Below are 18,268 nucleotides of genomic sequence, written 5' to 3'. Positions count from 1 at the left end.
AAAAACTGGTTTTATATTTAATTGCTGATCGTTTTTAAATAAAGTTGGAAAATCCATGTCCATCTCCATGGAAAATTCCCTTCCCCCACGGGAAATTTCTCCATGGAAAAATTTACCACGTAACTAAAATTCGCGATAATTGCTGCGCTAATTTTTTAAGGCATAGTAACAGAACAGCCAAAGAAGTCAAATCCATTTTTATTAAAGTCATAAGTTGAGCAATTTTCAAATGACTGAAATGAATGAATGAATGGAAGAAAAGATTTTTGCCCTCAGACATATCAGAATTGAAGTCATTTAAAGAATAGACCTTCATAGTTACAGATAGTGCTCTTAGTGAAAAATCAGAAAAAAAAATGGCTAGCGTAAATGCAATGGTAATGTATTTTCAATCTATTGAGTGGCTCATACGTATTATACCAAACACATTCAAGAAGTTAAATTAGGTTAATCGTAAAGCAATATACTAAAATATGATGAAATTATTATATTTTAGCAACAAAATTATGAAAACAACAACAAAAAAACCTAACTAAAATACAAACTCTATATATTCAGTATTTAATTAAAATATACCTATATCGTACTTCATGTCACTGAGCCGAGTTAATTGCCCCGAATGCAGAAAGGTTAACCTGTTTTTCGCAGATTCAAGTAAGTAAACTTCTCGACTGTGTTTGGTTTAATACATAACTACCTATTTAGCTTTAAGTTTTTTATAATATATTTTTTTTATCTTTTCCTTTATAATCTTAATGTTGTAAATCTTTAACTGGCCAACCCCCCTCCACCTTCACAAAAAAAAAAATCAAATATTCTCAATTTTTCTGTTGTCAATAGGAAATTGTAGTAAATACAGAAAATAATTATCTAAAATAAAAATAGTTTCTGAACTATTTTTGTATTGTTCATAATTTCTGTTTATTTTGTTATTCAAGGAAAAAATTGGGTCAATATTTACCAAATCATATTATTGAGTTAGGAATAAAGTGAATACACCATTCGATGCCGTAATGGTGAATACGGCAAATTTTAGCCAATTCATATATGCCAATTATATGCCAATATAGCCCCCTATATGCCAATTATATGCCAATATAGCCCCCTATATATGCCAATTCAGGGTATATATTTCTACATTAGGGGGAGGGGGGGCAAATTTTATTTCTGATGTAAATGGGAGGTAAGTTTAAACTGGGGGGGGGGGATAAAATTCAGTTCCGATAGAAATGATTGTTATGTTCGTAATCAGCATAAAAAAGGCATCGAATGGTGTATTCACTTTATTCCTAACTCAATAATATGATTTTGTAAATATTGACCAAAAATTGTGGCTCGTACAATATTGCAAGAACCAAATGTATGATATAACGAAATTATAAATTATTACTTCGTTGGCTTTTCCCTTATTTCTAATCACACGAATTCCCATACATTTCTTGAATTTATAGTTTCAATTAAATTTCGGAAAATATTTTAATTATTGTACAAACCCATTTTGTGCACCGCCACCGAAATTCGGCCAATTTTGATAAAAATGAGAAGAAAATATTTACAATATATATATATATATATATATATATATATATTATATATATATATATATATATATATATATATATTATATATATATATATATATATATATATGTTAATTTTTTTTGTCATTACGTTCCTTAAATATAATTTGTTTGAATTTATAGATAAAGGTAACTTTTAGAAAATGTCTCTAATTTATAATTGCTAAAAGGGAATTGATGTTTTATTAATTTATAAAATTTAATATTTGAGTCATTTATGTTTGGAAGATGTTTAAAAACATTTATTGAGCTTTAATTTTTGTTCAATATAGTTTTAATTTAATCTTTTATTTTATAATATTAAACTATTACATTCGGTAACCTGACAAATAGTGAAGCAAACTGTCACTAACTCACTAGGCTACAAAACACTGATGTTGTGTACAACTAAGGTTATGCACAGAGAAAAGGCAAATAAACACAAATTATATTCAGTAAATCCAATTAAATCCAGCAGGACAATACTCCAAAGCACTAAATGAGTAATTAACAAAAAAAATACTAATTTGTTTTTGTTCGTAACAAATTTGTTTCGCAAGGGTAAGTTAGTTTGCAATAAATTTGTTTCACAGGCTCAGTTGTTTTGCTTTAGGCTAGCTCTAAGATTGCTGTTGTTGTTGTAAAAAATGACATTCTCGGCTTTCGTTACGACAAAAATAAAAATGTAACTGCATTTAATGCAGAAGCGACACTAAAACATGTATTTTTTTTTTGGGGGGGGGAAGGGGTGCACGCTAGGGTCTTTGACTTTACATATTTTAAGTAAACTAAATCTCTTGTTCTATCGATTTTTATTAAAACTTTGTTTTTTTTAGAGTTTTGGTCATTAGTGATTTTTATCACAGCTTAATTAAAATTCGTTCCCACGAGCTGTTTAAAACAAATTAATCTTTATTTTTTCCTGCATGAGAGGTGGGTTATATATTAGTACATTAGAGGACTTGGGGGGGAAAATATAGGTGGACTACATGCAGAATTTGTTAGCTACGAATTTTCTACATATTCTGAAGTAAGAATTGTTTAATAACGTCCCTTCTTGAGTGGGGTCGGGATAATACATCACTACCAAGTTTACTATACATTTAATAATTATATTTGCAAAAGTAAAATGGTCAATAATATTATTTAGAAAAATAAAAATTTTAATTATGTGACTAAAGTATGCTATCATTTTGTTTGTTAATCCTTAAAATAATAAAATCCCAAAAATGGACAGAATAAGATGCGTCTCTGTAAATAATTGTTTGCATTTAGTATTATCAGTACACTATGGAAGATAAGAAACATAATCTAGGGGGTGCATTAGAATAGGAGTCAAAACTTTTGTTGTTCGTAACTTATTAAAAGGCATCCCTCCTTTCAGGTTATGATTTATCAAATCGGCCATCACGAGCTCTTTCAGCTGGACAAGAAGAAAATCTCCGGTTAACATTGAATGACTTAATGTTAATATGTTTCTATTTAATGATATTATTATTTTAATAATTTAATCATCCTAGTGGTATTACTTAATATATGCTATCGATTATTCACTAATTTTGGTTACATTATTTAAAATTGGAAATTGCGATTTTACCATAACTACTGTTTAATCCATGCTAATGATATAAAATACAAAAAATGGAATATAGAATCCCAAAAATGGACAGAATAAGATGTTGCTCTGTAAATAATTGTTTGCATTTAGTATTATAAGGGGATGGTACCATTTCAGCTAACCGTCACAAGCACTAAACGTCATTTCGTTGACAAGGCAAATCCGTCAGAACATCGACAGTCACAATAGTTACCCGTCAGAATTTCTACAGTCATAACATCAACCAATTTTTTAGATTTTATGATGTGCAATTTTTATGACTGTCGACGTTCTGACGGTTAATGGTTCTGATGTGTTTTCGTTATGAAATTTTTTTAGATGTTATGACGTGTCTATGTTATGACTGTCGACATTCAGACGGTTAGTGTTTCTGATGGATTTTCGTTATGAAAAAAATTTATACGATTATATAATAGTAATAAGTATATAATAGTTTAGAAACAAATCTCGGCTATATATTTGCACATCAGGGGGATGGGGTAAAGCATAGCATATATTAAATACGTAACCTAACCTAACCGAGGTACCTTGTCCCCCCTAAACCCCAAACAAATAAGAGTTTTAAAATTTTTGATGTTATGACGTGTCGATATTATGACTGTCGACGTTCTGACGGATTTTCGTTATGAAAATTTTTGTAGATGTTATGACTGTTGACAGTTTGACGGTCAGTGGCTCTGACGGAATTTCGTAGGTAGAAAAAATGTTGATGGAATGACTGTCGACGTTCTGACGGGTAGTGATTGTGACTGTCGATGAACTAACGTGTCGATGTTCTGACGGGTAGCGATTCTGACTATCGATGTTCTGACGGGTCGATTTTCTGACGGATTTCGTTGATGTCCTGACGGTAGTAGTCCCGACGTATAGTTGTCCTTGCGCCTTCCCTAAATTATCCAACGGCATCGCACCCTTCTCATCCATTACTTTTCCAAGCATCGTGTGAGAGCTATGTCTACTGTGCTACATTGAACACGTTCAAATCTCTGATTAACATTTAACATCATTCCGTTACTATTTTTGTTCATTTAATGCTATTATCATTTTAACAGTTTAATTATCATAACTATATTGTTTAATGTACTATATAGACTATTAACTATTTTTGTTTATATAATTTTAAATTGTAATTGTTATTTATTTTAAAATATCTACTGGTTAATTCGTGCTAATTTTACATTATAGGTGACCTAAGATGATTTTGAACTAAAACTTTTCACCAAAGTATTGAATTATGTTAAATTAGAAGACCAGGACGAAGTCCTTCTCCAAATGGACGAAATTGCCAAAAGAAATGTGACGATGAAAATTAGAGTAAATTTTTACCTAAATCACTTTCTCAGTAATTCGAATCCAAATGATGTTTACTTAGTACAAAATTTGATATATTAATTCAAAGCAGAGAATAATTCTAATTATACAGTTTTTAGTAAATAGGTTTTAGCATTTCGAAGCTAATTGATGAATAATTAGTACATATGTCATAGAATCATAGACTCTAGTTAAGGCAATAATTGAATGTAGAGAAACCCAAAAAAGAAGAAATATTTTAAATCAAGTTACTTCAATAAATTTAAATATGGTTAAATTGTATATTTATATTATTTATAGGTGTTTGACTTTGCTTAACTATTTAATGAAGTCTAAATTTAGACTAAAATATAATAATAAAGGAAGATATGATATTTACTTCAATTAATCGCTCTGACAAGCTTCGAAGGGTTATATTTGAATTTCGGGTTAAAAATAAGAAAAAATTAACATTAAATAGGAAAAAGGTCCTAAAGAAATTAAAAAGTCACACTGAATGATCATTTTCCAGTTAACAATTTAAAAGAATAAATCAATTACAAATGCAAAGAAAACTTGTCAAAAAAAGCCAAAGAAAAAGAAAAAATAAATAAGGTACTTTTATGATATAAGGCTGAACATTAAAGTTGTTAATCAATTGACACAATGTAGAAGAATTTTTTTTTCGTTAGTTTCTTGTAGCTTAGTGTCAGTCAAGACCAAAAGAAGTGACAGAATTCATTGGAGATATATAATTAAGGTTATACCATCAATTTCACATTTGAATCATCGCAAATACACCATGTACCTTCCAACGTTCGCCTGTAAGCGTAATAGTGACCACAGTTGAAATTAATACCTGAATGACCAAAAATGGCTATTTCTCTATATCGTTTCAAGCATACGACGATGTGATTGTAGCCAACTTCAGTTTTGACCTCATACATTTTTCTTTTCAGCAATGTATAATCTGAATCAAAACCAATTATTCTTTTAGTATTTTTATGTGCCATTGCACTCCTGTCCAAGTTAATCGCAAGAAACTGTGGCATATCAGTAAAAACTGTCTGTGATGTTAGTTGATGTTCATTTTGACAAAATTTTTCAACCGAATTTGGACTTGACACTTCACTAAATTGAATGTCCGATGTCTCAGCAACCTCTTCATGAGCTGGTGCATCCGGATTTAGAACTCTTGGAACTGGAAAATAGCACAATTTTCTATTTGTCCTATTATCATCAATTTGGCTCCAGTTACAGCGGCGACAAGCCAAAAATTTATGATTCTTGAACTGAAATAGTCTACTAAGAGGACTAAGGGTAGTTGATGAGTTTGTTTCCGAGTTTTCTTCATCCATACTTCAAAAAAAAGCTTCCCAAAACTCACAGGGTGACTGATATTTGTCGTCAGCAAACCCATACACAGTCGGCAGTAATTATCTTAGGTGGACTGTCGACTCAATCTTGTCAAGGGACGACACTGCTAGCCGTAAAATTTCAGCTGCAGTGTTGCCTTGTGAATTCTGCAACATATCAAAAAGTATTCTGTGTAAGCTGAAAACGCACTGAACTGCAGAATTTGCATAGCATGAAACACAATCTCTGTTTTGGAAATCTTTTCTACCAGCACCAATACCCCTTTGATGGAGCTATCTTCGGTTAGTTCTTTTCTTGTTTCCTTCAGTGACTTGTAGAACGTTATCACCTTTCATCGGCACTATCTTACCGTTTGATTTTGATTCATTCGTCTTAGACAATGTTGTTCGGCATTTCGTCTTATTTGAAAACGAATCTTCTACTGCTGCCTTTTTGTTTCCCCTTTCCAATGATTGCAAGTTCGACACTAGTCTTACTTTTCTTACTTTTTGCAGAAACAGCTTCTGTACTACCCATGTCCATGACCGCTATTGGTCAAATTGGTATTCGATGCTTGGGTGATTTTCAATAATGGAAGATGTGGTCTAAAACTACTCCTATGACGATTATAATCTGAGATGGCTTCCATGTCAGCAGTAATTTTACATGGATCAAGTACAAGACGATGCTGTCCTGCACTACTGGTAACTCTGGATAAAGCAACATAAATCATCCCTGGTCCAAAGCAACAACTTCCTGCATCAACAATAGCACATTCCAAGCTCAGGCCTTGAGACTTGTGAATAGTAATTGCAAATACTAGTTGCAATGGAAACTGTTTTCTAGTATAATACACCTCTTTGAGTGCTTCAAATCGAACTGTAGCACGGCCTATACTTGTCAACTGCTTTTGGCCATCAAATTGCACCAAGACATTTACTATCTCACCAGATGGTATACTTTTAAACTTTTTAACGTACCCCATAGATCCGTTTACTTAGCCTTTATCCACAACGATATTCCTTTGAAGCATTATTCGTGCACCAATTGATAATATCAATTTTGTTAATGCACTAGCTGTTTGTTTGCTGTCATTAGCACAGGTGAAAACACTTTTTGCAGCTTCTTCCTCATTTCCCTTATTTCTGACCACAGAAAAAGGACAATCAATAGCAGTCAGTGTAACATGTTCCGAACTCGTTTCTTTTAGCAGAGTGTTGTTTATTAGCCTACAGTCGTCGTTTGTGGGCATCAAAATAACCAGAACTTTGCCTTCCTTGCAAAAATTAAAATATAATTTGGTAATTTCTTCTGAAGTGGCTCACGACATGCATCCAAACTTTCGTGCAGAAAGACACTTGAGATGCTGTCCTTCACAATGGCCAAGCTTGTGTGTTCAAGAATATCAGAATATGGCTTGTCCTTTTTTTTGCCTAATGTTGATTGTCAGCTATTAATATTCAAATTCATGCCATAGATTAAAAGATCCCCTGGATCCAAGTCTATTTTTGATCCCTTGACACGTAAAGGAAGAAGTGGTGGATTTGCCAACACAGGCCTAAACTGAAAAAAATCTCCAAAGAGAACAAAGTTGGTATTTCCCATTGGGAAATTATTAGATTTAATTTCCGTCAAGTGCAAATGAATATACATCAGCATAAGAGAAGAAACAATGCTTATTTCATCTATAATGAACAGTCGCGTTCGTCCAAGTGTTTCGTAGCGTCAGCAATAGTTCAGTGGATAATGATGCATACTTTGCAGTTGTCTGCTGGTCAACTGGCAGACTTAAGCATCTATGTATGGTAACCCCCTTTATACTATGAGCAGCAAATCCAATAGGGGTCATTACAACTACTGGGCGATCGTCCCTCGCAAAGTCCCGACAAAAGAACTTTCTATGTGAGCTAATTACTCTTGACTCCCCACTTCCCCCAAAGCCAGGAACTATCATTCTAAGGGGCTTGTCATTGCTCCAGTTTTTTGGTTGCCTGTGATTCCGACAAAAATCCTCTTCTAATTTAAATTAAGAAAATTGAAGTTATTTGACAACTTTTCACCTGTCATTGTCTTTAGTAGCTGTTGATTTACATTGACTTCATCTTCCATGGTATCAGCCGCTCTATCAATGATCTCTCCTTGTGTTGCGGTTTTTGGATCATCAGTCTCCTGCTGCCCATCAGTTAAGTAATTCATTTGATTAGCCTGAATATCCGTGACTCGCTGGCGTATTCTTGTCTCAAATTCGGCATCACATGGGGTTTTATTTACCAACTTCTCATGATAGGCTATCATGGCTGGACGTTTTTCACTTTCAATGCAATATGTCTCAAAGTTGTTGGTCACAAACAGGAATATCACATTCATTTCTCCCCGGCTTGAACAATTTCAACAGCATACCATAGTACTGTTCTTTCTTTTCGTCGGATTCAAAAGGATTGACCTTTTTGTGCTGTATGATATATGGTTTTTGATTGCGTCGTCGTAAAAAAATGAACCTGTATTCAGTAGCATTTTTTCATCATTGCCCCATCGTTCACGTTCATGCCAAGACAACAGCTCATATAGACTCAGGTTTTCCATATGCTCTGGCCTATTTGGATAAACATCAGCTATCAAGTGTGCAACATACAGATCCAACTTTTGGGGATCCTGGCTTGCAATTTCTTCCAATTCCTTGAATGTTTTAAGTGTCCTTTTTAGACCTATCCCCTTGGATAACTCCACAAATCTAAATTGCCTCGAGAAACTGTAGAATTTTGTGCCAAGAAGCCTATTTGCCGCCTCTACTGCTCCAACTTGACGCGTTTGAACTGAATTTAATAGAAATGACATTGCCCGGGGGCCCAGACCTTGGTATGCATTATTCACTTCTTCCCACATCTCATCAATTTCTGACTTCTCACCTTTTGTCATGTAGTCTGTTATATAGTATGGAAACTTTGAGCCAATATGACCAATATATTGAACATCAACATTTGATAGATTGGCCAATAACAATGAGGGATTGTAATCATTGATGTAGCTCTCCTTATCTGTACGAGCGATGTCATATATTCTCCTTCTTGGTTTTTCGTTGTTTGTCTCATGAACCAAATAGATCATCACGTCATGTATGTCAGTGTGTCTTTCAAAAGGGCAAGGAAAGCTGAATCTGTAACAAGTACTCCCTTTGACTGAACTCCTTATGAACTTCCATTGGGAGTAGTTGTTGCATTGGTGTGTCTGGTGATGGAAAACAACTTTGTTCAGGGTAAGACTCAATAGTTTGTCAGGAAACTGCCACGTAATAATGCTATCAATGTACCTTGTAACTTCATCCAGTAATTATTTTCCAATTACTGGTGCATCGTCTACCTTGAAAATTGAATGCATACGTGGTGCACCTCTCGGTTGGTATTAAATTCTCTAAAAGTAATCATTGATTTTACCAAAGACCGGATTCAACTTTGCAGAGATAAGATTATTGAATATGGCCCTCCATTTTTTGTGAAAATGTGTAGCCACAGATACAGGGTCCATTGCTGTTAATTCAGCTTATGTCATTTCATCAATGCCAGCCACGGGGCTGTTATGTCGCGTGAGTGTCGCATGAATTCTGGAGAAAACCATTCTGCACAAGCGGCTGTAAGAAACAACGTTAGTGGCCTTTCTTACTCGATCATAGACTTCACTTTTCCCGCCAACGCATGAAAATATTGTCGAGATCCTCTTACTTTGACTGGACTGAAAAAATTGACGTTTCCATTTCACCGTCTCATTTTTGAAGTCGATCCACAAAATATTTTGCACTTTGATTAGGCCTGACAGTGCTAATCATATGTCCAACATAATTACAAAAATAAGAAAGCTCTTGATGCTGAAAGATGTGAAATAAATAGATTTTGTCTAAACAAAAGTGTGGGTGTCTACTAAGAGGACACCCTTCGTTGTAGTCTGCATTTTACATCGCATACCTACTGGTCATGTCCTACAAATGGTTTTGCTATCAGGGAAGAGATTTGGGAATGCTTTGATGTCCAATTCCTCATAAAAGAGATCCTCCTCTAAACCATGTTGTCTTTTCAGTTTAAACTGGGTCATTCTCAATGTTTTGTTGTTCTTGAATTCATCAATAAAGTCTTTTGGCACTGATGAGTCAAGGGGTTTCATACAAAAATGCTCTACTAAGTGTGACTCGGAATCATTTTTTAGTTTTTATAAATTTTCTCCCTAAGTTATTTCATGTGTTTGCTATTATCCATTTTATATTTATAATACACTACTCTTATGACTCTCTTTTAACTCTTCTAGTGTATATGCTTTAATGTTCATAAACACAATATTGTTTTCTTTCGACCAATGGAATGCTTTATGTATTTTCCTTAAATCGGTAAATGCTACCCAAACATTATTGTAATATGTTGGTTGTCCATTGACAAGTATCACAAAGCTATCAATGTTTACCAACTTATATGGTTTTACGTCTGCATTAGCTTTAACATCTACAGGTAGATATACAATTCTTCATTTAAGTGCCTCTGTCAATTCATTTGAAGGTCTTTTTGATCCCATGCCTTGTCCAAGTCTAACAACACTTAGACAGGGCAAGACAAATCGTATCATTGCCAGTTCACATTCATTCGAATTATTGATGCAATCTGGAGTTGCTTGAACGTTAAGATCATTTTCCAATAGAACGGAAATATTCTGTATTAGAGAAGATTTTTCCTGCATAATATACACACAACTTGATTATTTCCAATAAGTGTTCCATCCAGTCAATTGACAAATGGACATCATCTCTCTCTTCTTCAGGTATATACTTATAAGTCTCCTCGTGAATAATTTGGGTCATATAATCGAAGCCTTTTCGTTTCGAAAAAAAAGCTAAGAGGTTTTACATCATTTGGCAGTTTTAACTGCTCGCAACTATCACAAGGAACTGATGGGTATTCGTCTCTTATCTGTGCTACTTTTGTTAGATTTTTCCCAAAGACATTCATAATTTCCGATTCTTCTGCAGATACCCGAGGATGCATAGGCCCCAGAAAGCTGGGTAAGTTTTTCATCCTCAATTTCGAATTTGCAGCTTCTACAATGGATTTTACTTGTACAATACTACCTTTGCTCCAAATTGTTATTACATCTCTAATGATTCTGCATCTTTCTACTGCCTTGTATAAGCTTCTAACAAAGTTTGTCAGAACAGGAAAATGTGGTGCCAATGCTCGTAGAGCACAAAGAAAGCTGTAATATCCATTGTGTGGGGGAGAGTAAATTGAATGTTCCATTTTGTCAAGCCGAATTGAATGGTTTGCGCAATAAATGAGATTATCCAAATACAATTCTACAAGGGAATCCATTGATGAATCTTCTTTGTTCATCTCGGAAATTGTGCAAAAGAGTATTTGACACATTTCAATATCCATGGGCTCATATTTGCAAAGATCTTGGTGATATTTCCATTTAATTGGGTGATTTTTTTCAGTCAACCTACTTTTTACAGTTGATTTTCTTCCAGTGGTCTTATCCACTAAAGTGTTTTCATTTAAATCCTCCATCCCATATTGCTGACAAATACCACTGATGCTATTTTGAACCTTAGTATTCCATTCTTCATAATCTAAATTAGTAGGAGATTCCATTTCTGGTCTTGCTACTAACCTATTGAAAAAAGGAGGTACAAAATTAGGAAGGCTGCGGCAAGTTTCATCATCTTGCTGGTTTTGTGTTGTCCTCACAGACAAGCATCTGTTACCAACTTCTACAGCTTGATTATTACCATAGTCAAAAACATGGCTTTTCCTTCCTCGTTAATTGGAATTGTTGTGTAAAGGTCACCGATGTGACCACATCTCAAGCAATGATTGACGCCAAAGATCTTATGAGCGGATTCGAGATGATATGCTTCATTATAAACAAAATGTTCCCTGACATTTCCCAGTGCAACGGTTAATTCTTCAACATCAGGGACATAATCTGTTTTTGGTAGATGCTCCAAAAACTTTGAACACTGCTTTTGGATGCTTGCATTTAGCTTTGCTAGTGAATTTGAAGCTCTGTTAATGACCGCTTTAGCTTTTTCTAGCAGTAGTTTAATTTCAATGGTGGAATGCTTTCTATTATGTTTTTTGTACATATCAAAGATAGTATTTAACTTTTCTAAATCTGATTTCATGTTTGCTAACGTCCTAGACTTATATGCCCATTTTTTTCTGTAATTTCTTGCAAATAAACTTGACCGCCTGTTTTTAGCCTGAGTCAAATTGTGCTTAGACTGGCTTAAGAAGCAAGATATATCTAAAGACTTGATACTGGTTTGTACTTGGCTATGACTTTTCTCTATCCTTTTTGAAGGATAACTTCTCACTTTCTTTGGCGTAGATCTCATTGCCAGTTCAGGGAGATTTGAGTGAAAGGAGAATGTTTTGTCATGTTTTTTCCTCAACATGCGGCTTCTACAGAAACTCTTGTAGAATTTGATTATTTTGTTTGATGTTTTTCTCATCTGTTCCTTACAAGAAGAATCAATCCCTTTGTATCTTTTCAATATATTGTAAGCAGTAGCCTTTTCTATGTGATTTCTACGATACAAATCATCATTCCTGTATTTGTTTATTTGTTTTGATGAGACTGATTTGACATAATGCTGACGATAGTCTGCATTATCTCTGTATTTAGTATTTCTCTGGATTGATGCAGACTTGATGTAATTCTGACGATACTCTTCATTTTCTCTGTATTTAGTATTTCTCTGGATTGATGCAGTCTTGATGTAATTCTGACGATACTCTTCATTATCTCTGTATTTAGTATATCTCTGGATTGATGCAGGCTTGACGTAATGCTGATGATACTCTTCATTTTCTCTGTATTTAGTGTTTCTCTGGATTGATGCAGACGTGATAGTACTCAGGCGGTAAGTCTTGTCATTTTTATATATATCTTTCACATATTCCGATGCAGACTTGATAGTCCTCAGGCGGTAAGTCTCATCATTTCTGTATTTATCCTTCACACGTTCCGATGCAGACTTGATAGTCCTCAGGCGATAAGACTCATCATTTCTGTATTTGTTCTTCACACGTTCCGATGAAGACTTGATAATCCTCTGGCGATAAGACTCATCATTTCTGTATTTGTCCTTCACACGCTCTGATGATGAATTTGATACTTTTCTGATGATACTCCTCATCAGTGTTATATCGTTTTAAAACTCGACGTTTATTCAGAGCTGCTGCTTTCTCATCCTGCTTAGATTTGTTTTTGGCACTCAATTTGAGAACGTCCTTGTTTTTCTCATAGTGCTCTTTCGTTTTGCCAGCTACTTGTTTGGCTCGACTTTTGTATCTTTCCTTCTCTTTGAGTTTCTTCCTCCGATCTTGTGAAACCATTGCAATTGCTATCAGATACCCTATGGACCTAGAGCTGTCTTCTTTCTATAAATATTTGTGACCTACAAAGCCTAAAAAATCCCTAAGAAAATGCAAATATTAAGAAAATATTAAGAAAAATATTACTTTAGATACAGCACCTGAAAAAAGAAATGAAAGAGAATTAGTATTAGCAAAATAAGATAAAACAAAGAGAAAAGGTAGACTATGAATAAGAAATCAAAATTACCCCCAGAAGAAAACATAAGAAGACTAAAATCACAAAAAAAAATACAAAGAACATTAAATATTTAACAACATACGTGCCAAAGACAAAATTTCAAAAAAGAAGAAGAGAATTTTTGTGTTATAATTTCTAAAGAATTTATTATATTATTATTAGGACAAGATGAAACAAAGAAAAAAGTTTGAATATATGAATAAGAAACAAAAATTCCTCAAAGAGGAAACATAAGTAGACAAAAATAAAAAAAAGCTCCAAAAAACATAAAATGTTTAACACCATACTTGCCAAAGACAAAATATCAAACAAGAAAAAAAGAAAATTGAAAATCATGTCTTACAGTTATTTTTTGAACTGAATGCAAAGTTTATACTGATTATCTGTTGCAGTCAAATGTTTTGTGTCATTATTTCTAGTTGAGTTGTCTGTTTAATCAAAAGTGTGCTAATAATGCATACATGATGCTACTCAATTTTGATTTAAAGGAAGTGTTTAATCTTATAAGAATCAAAATAACCGGATGTTTGACTTATAATATCCAGGTACTGGTTTACATACTGGACTTAGGTACAGGTACTGAAGGGGTACTGGTTTAGTGTTCTAGGAATGCAGTTATAAAACATAAAACAGGATGAGCAATTCCCTTTTGCATAAAAATGTTTCATAAGTTTGAAAAAGTAAGTGAACTATCTTAATAAAAATAGTAGGTTGTCTTGCACAAAGTAAATTAAAATTACAAGGTAGGCATTTGTGCTTCAACCAAAAGAAGCATGTATTAGGCGTAAATAATCCATCAAGAATTAGGCTAATAAACTACAGGTTAGAAAAGATTGTAAGCATAATGTCACCTTCCAAAAATGTCACTGATTACCTTAATCCATTACAGGCTCATTCAACTTGAAAACCTTCAATGAGTCGAGCAACCTAGAAAAAAGTTTTTTAATTACTAATTAATTTCAATATACATCCCTGCACTAAACATTCAGCAACTTTACACAATAAACTTGTATACCAAAAGCCCATCATTTTTCCTTAACACCCACCCCCCCAAAAAAACATTTGGGCCTATATAATATAATAATGTCCCATATAAGCTAGACCAAAACAGCATTATGATTTCAAAGGTAAAATAGTTTAGCTTACAACATAAAAAAATTTAAGAAATTTAGCCCATAATTTACACTTGGCATAATTGAAAATTGCAAATTTTACAACTTGGTAGCATCCATGAAATATTTACAAGCATCCCCCAAAAAATGAAAAACACTTTGCAGTCTAACTAAGAATAGCTAAAACCATCCTATCCTATGGTAATAGTAGGCTTGAGTAAAAGACTTTGATGTTTACATTGTTTACATTGTTTACATGTTGACATTTATTTCTGTCTAACTTACTGGTAAGTTTCATAAGTTGTGCTAAGTCTAAGTATTTGATGAACAGAAATGTTCTCAATTGAATCAAATCCATCCCTAAGAGAGCTGCCACTTCACTAAAATCTATCATAAAAAAAATTTTCATTCAACAGATTCAATGCATGAGCCATACCCCTTAATGCTTATGCTGATGTTACTCTGTTGGACAACCTCTTTGTCATTTCCTGCCTGAGTAAAATAAAAAAGAAAAAAATGGATATGCAATGAGTCAGTCAGTCTGAATGAATAAGGTGTTCATAGCAGAGGTCAATTTAATTTGTTGAGTTTTTGACTTGATTTTTTTGACTGGCTGTCTTTAACAATAGAATAAATAATCAGTGAATTATATATCCAGCTATAATGAAGGTGGTAAGGCCTATAAATAAGAAATATTCCACTCCAATCTCTTCTAATCTAGCAATGCAATGGTGACACAACAACAACTAGTGCCCAAACTTAAATCTTTCCCATCATCCCACTAGATTCTTAATTATTTCTAGATGAAGTGTTGTTATAAGAAGGTCATCACAAAATCTAAATGAATCTTTTCTTTGGAATCTTTGTTTTGAAATGGATACTAGTGCTGGCTTTTGCATGTTTTGACTTTTTATTGTATTTTACAATCTTAGCCAAGTCTGCCTCAATGTCTTTAGTTGTTTCCTATGTTCTCATTTAAGGATGAATTTACGGATGCAGTAAGTTGGATCGATGAGATGGCTAAATTTTCCTACCAATTTTGGAAGGATGGTGATTCGTTTAACAAAAGATCTGAAGCTGACTTTTTTGGAGTTCTGAACACAGAACTCTGTAGCTACATGTCCAGAACTGGCCCATTTTCCAAATCATTGTACTTTGAGACTGCACAAGCTGTCAAATTGGCAGCTTGTTGGTGGGCTATTTTTTGTGATGTTGCTGCTTTTGGGTGTGGCTTTAAAAATTTAAAAATTTTGTGTTACTGTAGACTCCTACAACCGACTCTGGTCAAGTTATGGACTAGTACAGACCCATCATAGAAACCACATCAAGCAAAATTCTAATTGTTTGTCAGTTACTCAATAGGAAAAAATGAGCTTCACCATACAGCTTAAAAAATGCCTGGAAATTGATGTGAGGGGATGGAAGGGATGTTGACACTGCTATTATGTCTTCCTATCAATAGTTCACTGCCACATTATAGTAGAGGTGGTCTGCCAGACAGTGTTTGAAGATGCACCACATGAGGAGGAGCAACAGCAGCTCTAATCTCTTATAAAGAATTATCTGAAGCCTGAAGTTCAATTTATTATAATTTTTTCCCCTTTGTAACCAAAGTAGGAAATAAACAAATAAATTGATGCAAAACTATTTATTCTTATCAATGTGTCAGAGAAGAGAGAATATTTTCTTTAAAATTCATGAGTATTTGAAACTTACCACTTGTGGGGTAACTTACCAAATTCACCAGTAACTTATTTGGTAGGAGTAAGTTTTGAAACTTACTGGTAAATGTTGCACACTAGTGCCTAGTGCCCATCCTAAATTGGTTTGGTACTATATTAGCAAAAACTTTAAACTATAGAGAAGGAGACATGTAAAGAAAATAATGCTTACTTCATATTATGCAGAAAATATTAAACCCCTCCCTCCCCCCAGCCCTGTAATGTGCAAATATATAGCCCAAACTATATCCAATGTGTCACTCGTGTTTAAAAAGTGAATCAATGCTGACAAAATAAATAAAAAATATGGGAAATATATAATTTGGGTTATAGCCTATACATTTACAAATTAGGGGAGGGAGGTTAAGTATAGTAGAAGCTCTTTTGGTAAATTTTTTGTTATTCATATTATTGACTTACAAATAAAGTAAACATACTACTTGATTCCTTTTTTTATGCTCTTTCCAAATGTAATAATCATTTTTCTTGGAAATGAATTTTACCCCCACTCCTACATATATACCAATTAAGGGTATATATTTGCACATTAGGGGGGTGGGGGTAAATTTTATTTCTGATGTAAATGAGAGGTAGGTTTAAACAGTAAATTTTTTGCAATTCACATTATTGGCTTAGGAATAATGCCTTTTTTATGCCCTTTCCAAATATAACAATCATTTTAGTAAGAGATGAATCTTAACCCCAATCCTATATATACCAATTCAGGGTATATATTTGCACATTGGGGGGAAGGGGGGGGGTAAACTTACCGGACATTTAAAAAATAAATAAAAATTACCCCCCCCCTAATGTGCAAAAAAAAACCCAGAATCGGTATAAATAGAGGTGGGAGTAAAATTAATTTATTATAAAAAAAAAGGCTGAAAAAAAGGCATTGGAAACATTGTTTGAGTTTTTGCCTCTACATCTGATCTAGGCATACAAGTGAAGAAGTTACTACATAATTTTGTTCTTTGATATTGAGTGTTTTTTTTCCTTTTTCTTATTTTGTACTACTCTGCTTTTTCCCTATTTTTGTAGGATGAGTGGGCAAAAATGAAATTATTATTATTAAATTTCCTATATTTTCTTAGGTTTCACAGGCCTATGGCTTAAAATTCTACTCTAACAAGAATTGCATCTTTGGAACTAAACCTAGAGAAGAAGAAACTGATAACTGAAAATTAATGTAAAATGTTTTTTTTTTGTCTAAATTTCAATAGATCAAAAACCTATGCTATGGCATAGTGTTTTGTCATAATGCCTAGGCCTACGATGTGTCATGTTTGGGATCTTGGTTCAAAAACACCATCAAACTGTGGCTTTAACTCTTTCAGGAAAGCTGCATCTTTCAACAGTAGACTAGGCCTTGTTACTTATGGAACAGAAAATAGATACTAGCCATTTTGTTTTTAATTTAATAGCCCATGCCTAATCACACCTGTTGCTAGGCTAGCCTAGAGATATGCTAATCAGGAAATGTTAAACTAAACCCATATATTTAAATGTGTAAACTCTGACTTACCTGTCAAAGAATTCCTTGCGTAATTCAGGGTACTCTCAGCAAAATGTCACTAGTTCACTGGCTACAAAACACAGATGTTTTGTTTTGTCAACACTTTTGTCAACACTAAGTTTTTGAATAAGATAATAGACACAATAAATTTACATAAGGCACCAGTTCAAAAATGTTAATCAGCAAGAAAATCTAATCCAAAAGAATGAATACAAATCAGCAGGAAAAAAGATCAAGAACAGAACAGCACAGCAAATTTATTTTTGCGTTGTAATATTGCTGTTGCAGTTGTACAAAAGAACAAGCTGCACCTTCGCCCTCTACCTTAGGAGCAAAATATAACTATTTGAAATATTTTTTTTTTTAGTTATTTTGTGTTAAAAAAAAAATGTTATTTTATGTTAAAATTTCACAGCTGTTCACTTTCTTCTGACTACTATCTGTGAAAATGTTTGAACCAGTGATCTCTCGATCTGATGTCGAAGCTATAGCTGTTAGAAC

General features: G+C 33.6%; 1 protein-coding gene and 1 pseudogene across 1 annotated transcript in view; one reads left to right on the top strand and one right to left on the bottom strand.

Annotated features, from left to right (window-relative positions):
* LOC148953921 (bifunctional glutamate/proline--tRNA ligase-like) overlaps window positions 1-18,268 on the top strand; it is a 58,111-nt gene that overhangs the window by 3,829 nt on the left and 36,014 nt on the right. The window lies entirely within an intron of this gene.
* Window positions 5,228-8,519, bottom strand: LOC148953926 (uncharacterized; annotated as a pseudogene).

This window comes from Artemia sp. Qi Xiang Cuo, chromosome 3, assembly GCF_049724085.1.
Source record: "Artemia sp. Qi Xiang Cuo chromosome 3, ASM4972408v1, whole genome shotgun sequence".
Taxonomy (NCBI): Eukaryota; Metazoa; Arthropoda; class Branchiopoda; order Anostraca; family Artemiidae; genus Artemia; species Artemia sp. Qi Xiang Cuo.
The sequence above is the reverse complement of the archived record's forward strand: the minus strand, read 5'-3'. Positions and strand labels throughout refer to the sequence as shown.